Here is a 6,732-nt window from a genome sequence, read left to right on the forward strand (position 1 = left end):
AATTTTGGCATCTGATTCATAACCTCCTTCTACCCTATTAATGTTTCCTCTACTTAAAAGAATTGTTTTCTGGGGTGCCCTACTATTTTCCCATTGTTGGGTTTTTTCGGTGATTTCATTAAAAAATTCCACCGCCGCATCAACAGTTTGGTTTTCAAATCCACCAGTGCATAGAGACTCAACCATGGTCGTTGTGGAATAATCTAAACCCTCATAAAGGATCTGAACTAGCCTAACCTTTTCTAAACCATGATGAGGACACTGGGATAATAAATCATTGAACCTTTCCAAATACCTATATAAAGATTCTCCCTCTTGTTGTGAAAATGTGCATATTTGCGTCCTAATAGACGATGTTTTGTGCCTAGGGAAAAACTTATTGAAAAAGGCAGATGTAAGTTGTTCATATGTCTCAATTGACTCGGAGTCCAAACTATACAGCCACGACTTGGCCTTATCTTTCAGGGAAAATGGGAATAACCTAAGTTTCAAAGCATCACCATCTAAGCCTCTAATTCTTAGAGTACTACAAATTTCCTCAAAATCCCTAACATGGTAATAAGGGTTTTCATTTTCTTTCCATAAAAAGATTGGGAACATATGTAAGGTCTCAGGTTTCAGTTCATAGGGTGCCTCCGTTTCAGCTAACTTAATACACGAAGGACGGGTAGTCCTAGTTGGATTCAACAAAGCTTTCAAAGTTGTCATTTCTGGCGCTATCGGAGCAACATGGATTCTCTCCTCAGTCAAAGGATGTTCAATAACAGACTCTTCAAAAGTCGGATTTTCTAGATTAAGTTAATCGAGACGCTTCGAACTACTAGGTTTCTCTTTAACAAATCTACCTAGTGCGTCTCTTTTACGTTCAGGCATACAATAGAATTTTCTAAGTTGGAAGGGTAAGCAACACAGATCAAGGCCGACTCAACCAAATCAAACCTATTGATTTCTAGAAAAAAAAAAATCATGATGGCTCCACTTAGATTATTTCTAGACTAGCTTCTAATCCTTCGAACGGGAATTCGTTACAATTTAAGCAAACCCCTCTGTAATCAATTCGAGTTAACGTAAGTTGAATAGAGGCGAGGGAATCTCGGTGGAGCTTTGATACCCAAGGCCTCACCGGTATTACAAGGCGGCGCAGTCACGCATTCAACTTATAGAAACCGTCAAGAACTTCGAAGTATGCTTAAAAGAGTAACCAATATTTTTCGAATGACTTTCCTGTTAAGCTCGTTACCCTATCGGTCTCGTTCTAGTCAAAATTTTAGGCTTAGGTTCGCGTAGGTTACGTGTTCCTAAAGCGGGCAAGAAGAGAACGGTGATGAAATCCGAACCCTTATCTTGTATGGCCAGGCCTTGCCCTTTACTAGAAAAATAAATGTTCGTATTCAGTCCTCAACATATATGCATACGAAGGAGTCCAGTAACTCGCTGACAGGGGATTCGCGAGTGTTAAGAATCTTACCTCCCGTTCCAGATGGGGGATGAATCGGTTGTAGTCGACTCGGGCCACTGACTCCGATGTCTAGTGTATGAACCCAAGGTGCAGAGACAATATCGTAATTGTCCTCCTTCTGTGCAAACAGTTTATATTTAAAGTACCCTTCCATAGGGTAATAAAAAAAATAATGTCCCAAAGTCCAAAAGTCCAAAAAATAAAGAAAAATTACAAAAATAGTAAACCCTAATACAGTTCTTTTTTTTAAAAAAATAAATAAAATAAACAAACCCTAAAATAAAATTGTCTAAAATAAAATTGTTTTCTTTTCTATTCTTTTTGCTTTAATCTTTAGCTCCAAGTCTTTATGAAATCACCAAACTCTTTTGCTCAATTTTCTTTATGATCCAGAACCTGTAGACACAAGATAAATACCAAAAAACATAAAAAAGGACAAAAAAATAAATAAAAAATCTAAAACCCTAAAAACAAGTCCGCGTCGGCGGCGCCAAAAATTGATGTGATTTGTAGATAGTGGTGAAAGTGGTTCGATTCTCAGACTTGTGAAGGATATTAATTAGACTTAAATTTTAATATTAAAATAGAAAAATCACTAAAAATTATAGCAAACTCAATCAAAGATGATATCAATACTAAAAGAAACACTGAGGCTAAGATTCCACTATTTTCCAAGTTCAAAATGATTAAACCAACACTTATATTTATACAATTTTCTCGTTTAATTTGATTCTAAAATATTGCAACAAGTAGATTTTCAAAAGTACTAATTGTAAATACCAAGTATGAAGCATCAAAAGTCTTATAACTAAGCATACTCCATCAAAATAGATCACAATCACTCAAATAAAAATCATATTCAATAATAATTCAAGGAAAATAATCATATAATTATTGCAAATAAAAAGATAAAATAGAATATACCACTTTTTATTGGAAAATAGCTTCCTCTACCGCCTCAGCAATGGGGTTTAGCTCCTCATATTAATCATGATCTCAAAATATGTGATTGTTGCTCAAAAGATGATTAAAAGAGTGAAAAGTAATAACACAGACTGTTTGCAACAGTGTATTGGTGTTGCAAAACAACTGTTACAATGGAACTGTTACAAAAAACTGTTGTAAAACTGTTGCTTTGTCGCTGATTTTAAGACCCTAGAATACGACTGTCCTGCACAGCTTAATGTTCTCCAGCTGTTGAATAATGACACTGTTCTACGACTGTTTCCCGTGCGTTAATGTTCTTCGCGTTCTTCCTCTTCAGCAGCAGCAGCAGCAGAAACAGAGTTTGGTAAAGCTCTGATTTCTTCTTCTCTGGCTCTCCTTAGGTCCCCAAACTCTCGACACCTCTTCAATATGACCCAAGACATCTATTTATATCAAAAATACCGATTAAATCTCTCCCAAATCTTCCAAAATCTATTTCCTTCTCTTCACGGCCAAGTTGCGGCAATTTCTTGTTTTAGAATTTCTACGCGTTGTTGAGCTTTCCTTTTTATTCTAAACTCTTCCTTAGATAGATACAAATCTTTGGGAAAGTTTACAGCACTTTAATCTCTCTAAAATTCCTTAAAACAGGTCGCACACGTGACTTTCCATATTTTCTGTTGTGCTAAAAATCCGTCAATTGAACCCAGTCTAATCGATTTAAACACCCATATCAGATTCCTAGACCCATAAGGAGTCTATCCTATGAAAATCATAGGTTTAATCGACCTCAAACTCCTCCAAATCACGATTGCCAAAATTTGTTCTTCACTGCACCTATTTTCCCGCCAAAACCTGGTTTTTGAAATGTTGAAGATGGTTGCCCCTTATCCAGGATAGGGGTACGATTAGCAACTGCCTGGAAATGGGATGCCCCTTAGTAATTAGGTTACCCTTATCCAAAGTGAGAGTCTGAATAGCAAATGTCCTCCGGGTGCTTTCCGACAACTTTTCGAGCCAGTTTTTTCCAAAAATGTTTATTGACCAAAAATACCTACAAATAAATAAAACACCATAATAAGTACAAAAACGAGCCCTAACAATATATAGAATCGAGACAAATCGGACACAAAAATGTGTCTATCACCTGCCATGGTTAGAGCAATCGTTTCATTGCTCCATGGTCTTGTCGTGAGGAAACCGATCGGGTGAGGGAAAAATGGGACCACCAATGTGTGCATTAGTGGTAGGCATTTAAAGATGTGAAAATAAGACAATAAATGGATGCCTACAGTGATACTTGCAAGTGCACAAGGTCAGTTGTAGCTTGTGTGCAAGAACAGGGTCATTCCACAGGGACTTGGGTATGCCAAGCCCATATCTTCTTTAAGAGCAATTCTTCCTTCTTGAGCCCATTTCTAGTCTTTTGGGCTTATGCGCACCATTCTTCGCGGCTTCCTTGCGTAATTTCTTCCGGCTTTTCACTACTTTTCTGCTCTTTTCCGCTCCGCAAGTCATCTAAACTTTATTTGGTACCTAAAAATGCAAAAATTAATTAAGAAAAATATTTATTCTTGAAAACAATGAAAATACAGAATATGGGATAAAATGTAGAATTAATGCATAACATATGAGTTAAATGCCAACAAAAAGGGATAAATATATACAAAATTTGGCACTCATCAAATACCCCCAAACCTGAATTTTACTTGTCCTCAAGTAAAACAAAACTAAGGAAATCCTAACTATACCACTGTCGCTGGTTTCTCGAATGCATTTAGCGTATGCACTAAGCCTTTTAAACCACTAAGTGTCCCTAGTGGACGAGTGAAGTCTCGTGAAGGTTTGCTTAGAACGTACCTACAAAGTTCTAGGCCAAAATATAAGCTCAGATTCCATCAAATGTGACATGTGCAAGACAGTTTAAGCTCACAGCAAAATGGAGATGTCAATCTAGCTATCAAAGGCACAATCCTAGCACTGATAACAAATAAAGACATGTGATAAGAGTGTAAAGTGTATCTACACATGTGTAAAGAAAGATCGGATGTTATGACTACTAATCACCAAGAGATAGTTTCTCAGGCTAAGAACCGAGGTCGAAATCTAGCTAGCTGTCCGGACTTTACGAGAATTGTGAATGAGTTGGAGGTATTTCACAATTACTCGCGTTGTACATCAATGGCATACACCCTCCTTGCTTATTACAATGAAACAACAAAATGACTATTTCCATGACTCTTATTTACATTGACTACTCTCTTTTATTTTTGGAACAAGAGAGGATGGAATTGATAAATACTTGATTTTTTATTTTTTTGTATTATTATTTTTTTTATTTTTATTTTTTTTTTGTATTTTTTTTTTTGTATTTTTTATTTTTTTGAATAAGGAAACACTTTTGATACATATACAAAAGGAAACAAAGATTACATGACACTTTGCAAGAGGTAGCCTTTTTGATGCAACCAGTTAAATTCGATGGTTGTCTTTCTTAATGTAACCTCCACCTTCTATCCCAACCAACCAAAGAACAAGCTAGTCAAGTTTCGTTCAGTATTCTAAAGTGATTGGCAATCGTGACTTCCTATCAAACACCTTGAAGATCGAGGCTATACATGTATTGGTAGATCGTGCGCGTGCAAATTTCTTATCACTATGTGAATTGTGCTAGAATCAGGGCCTAAATATCTAGACTAAGACTCCTAATAATACATATTTGCACAAGAGTCAACATTTCAAAGGTAAATGAGCTCCATTTTTTTGTTTTTTTTTTCAATTTTTTAATTTTTTTGGAATTTTTTAAATTTTTTCAAAAAGAGGGAGTTCTGTTTTCAATTATGGCATATTATCGTGGATCTACTCTATACCCCCAAACCTAAACTAAACATTGTCCTCAATGTTTCAAAATATGAACAAAATTATAAATACAACATATGAAAAGGGACATGCTGAGTAGAGTAAAGGAGAGAGAATACCCGATTTCGGCGAAAGCAGAATTAAAACTCCGTTATCCAAGGCAAAACTCCAACATATTTCAGTTAAGAGTCACATTGGATTAGCAAAATATATACAAAAGGAACAAAAGGGTTTTAAGAAATTTTTATCTACTGGATTATGTACAAGAAAATTTGGTTTTTAATGGGATTGGACTTTTCGGGGAAATTTGGTTTTGTCGGGAGACATTTGGTTTTGGCGGGAGACATTTGGAAACTTTTGGTTTTTTAAAGGGAGCAAAGAGCTTTGTGTTTCTTGGAAATTTTGGAAAAGAAATTTGGTTTTTTATGGGATGAGGAAAAATTTTGGTTTTTAAAGGGAGCAAAGCCTTTGTTTTTAATGGGTTAAAGAAAAACCTTTTGGTTTAAATGGGATAAAAGGCCAAGCCCACTGTTGGGTTTTGCGAAGCCCAGCTACGTTTTTGAAAAACAGGCCCACTGCTGGCGAGTAAAGCTCACTGTTGGTTTTTGGAATTTTGAAATTTTGGCCCACTTGAACTTTGGTTCAGGCTCACAGTTCAGAAACAAGCCCAGGTAACAATTTGAAATTTGGGCTCTTAAATAGCCAAAGGTCGAGGCCCAACTGGGCTTTTGAAAACGTTTTCTGTTTTTGGGTCAAGCCCACAGTGTAAATGTTTTGTTTTCAAATGGATGTTAAGCCCACAGTCCCAGAAATTTAGTTGGGCTTTGGCTAGCTACTAACTAAAATATGAGGCCCAACTGGGCTTTCAAAAGTTCAGTTTTCTTTAATTTAAACAACAGGCCCAAATCAATCTAAAACCATGCCCACAAGAAATTAAACAAACAAGCCCACAAGAAATTAATTACAAACCCAACAGAAAAATGGAAAAAATTATTACAAGCCCACAAATTAAAAATGGAAGCCCACAGGTTGGGTTCTCTTAATGGGTTTAGGCTTACTTTCTTAAGCACAGCCCAGCTGCTCAGTTTGGTTGCAAAAGCCCAGTTGGGCTTTGGATCATCCTAAGCTTTGGCTTCAATACTCAAGGCCCAGTTGGGTTTGGCTTATGAATGGCAGCAGCACCACTTCAGGCCTAGCAACAGGAGCAGATCAGCAGCAACAGCACAACAGCAGGCTTTGCAGGTTCACAGGGCCACAACAGAGCAACAGGTGCAGAAGGCAGCAGCAGTTAGCAGCAACAGGCAACAACATGGGCCACAACAGCTCAGCAGCAGTCTTGGCCTGGCACAAGCAGGAGCACCACAGCAGCACAAGCACAGCAGCTTAGCAGGAGACGCAGGAGAAGAAATTGAAGAGTGGGTGAAGATAATTGATTGGATTCAGAGATTAGGTGAGACCTAATTTCACTTTTCATGAAACCCTAGTTT

The 6,732-nt window shown here is 37.1% G+C and overlaps 1 pseudogene; it reads left to right on the forward strand.

Annotated features, from left to right (window-relative positions):
* The first annotated feature begins 244 nt into the window (after positions 1-244).
* On the forward strand, positions 245-344 carry LOC113325524 (annotated as a pseudogene).
* The last annotated feature ends 6,388 nt before the right edge of the window (positions 345-6,732 follow it).

The sequence above is a fragment of the Papaver somniferum genome, chromosome 11, assembly GCF_003573695.1.
Source record: "Papaver somniferum cultivar HN1 chromosome 11, ASM357369v1, whole genome shotgun sequence".
Taxonomy (NCBI): domain Eukaryota; kingdom Viridiplantae; phylum Streptophyta; class Magnoliopsida; order Ranunculales; family Papaveraceae; genus Papaver; species Papaver somniferum.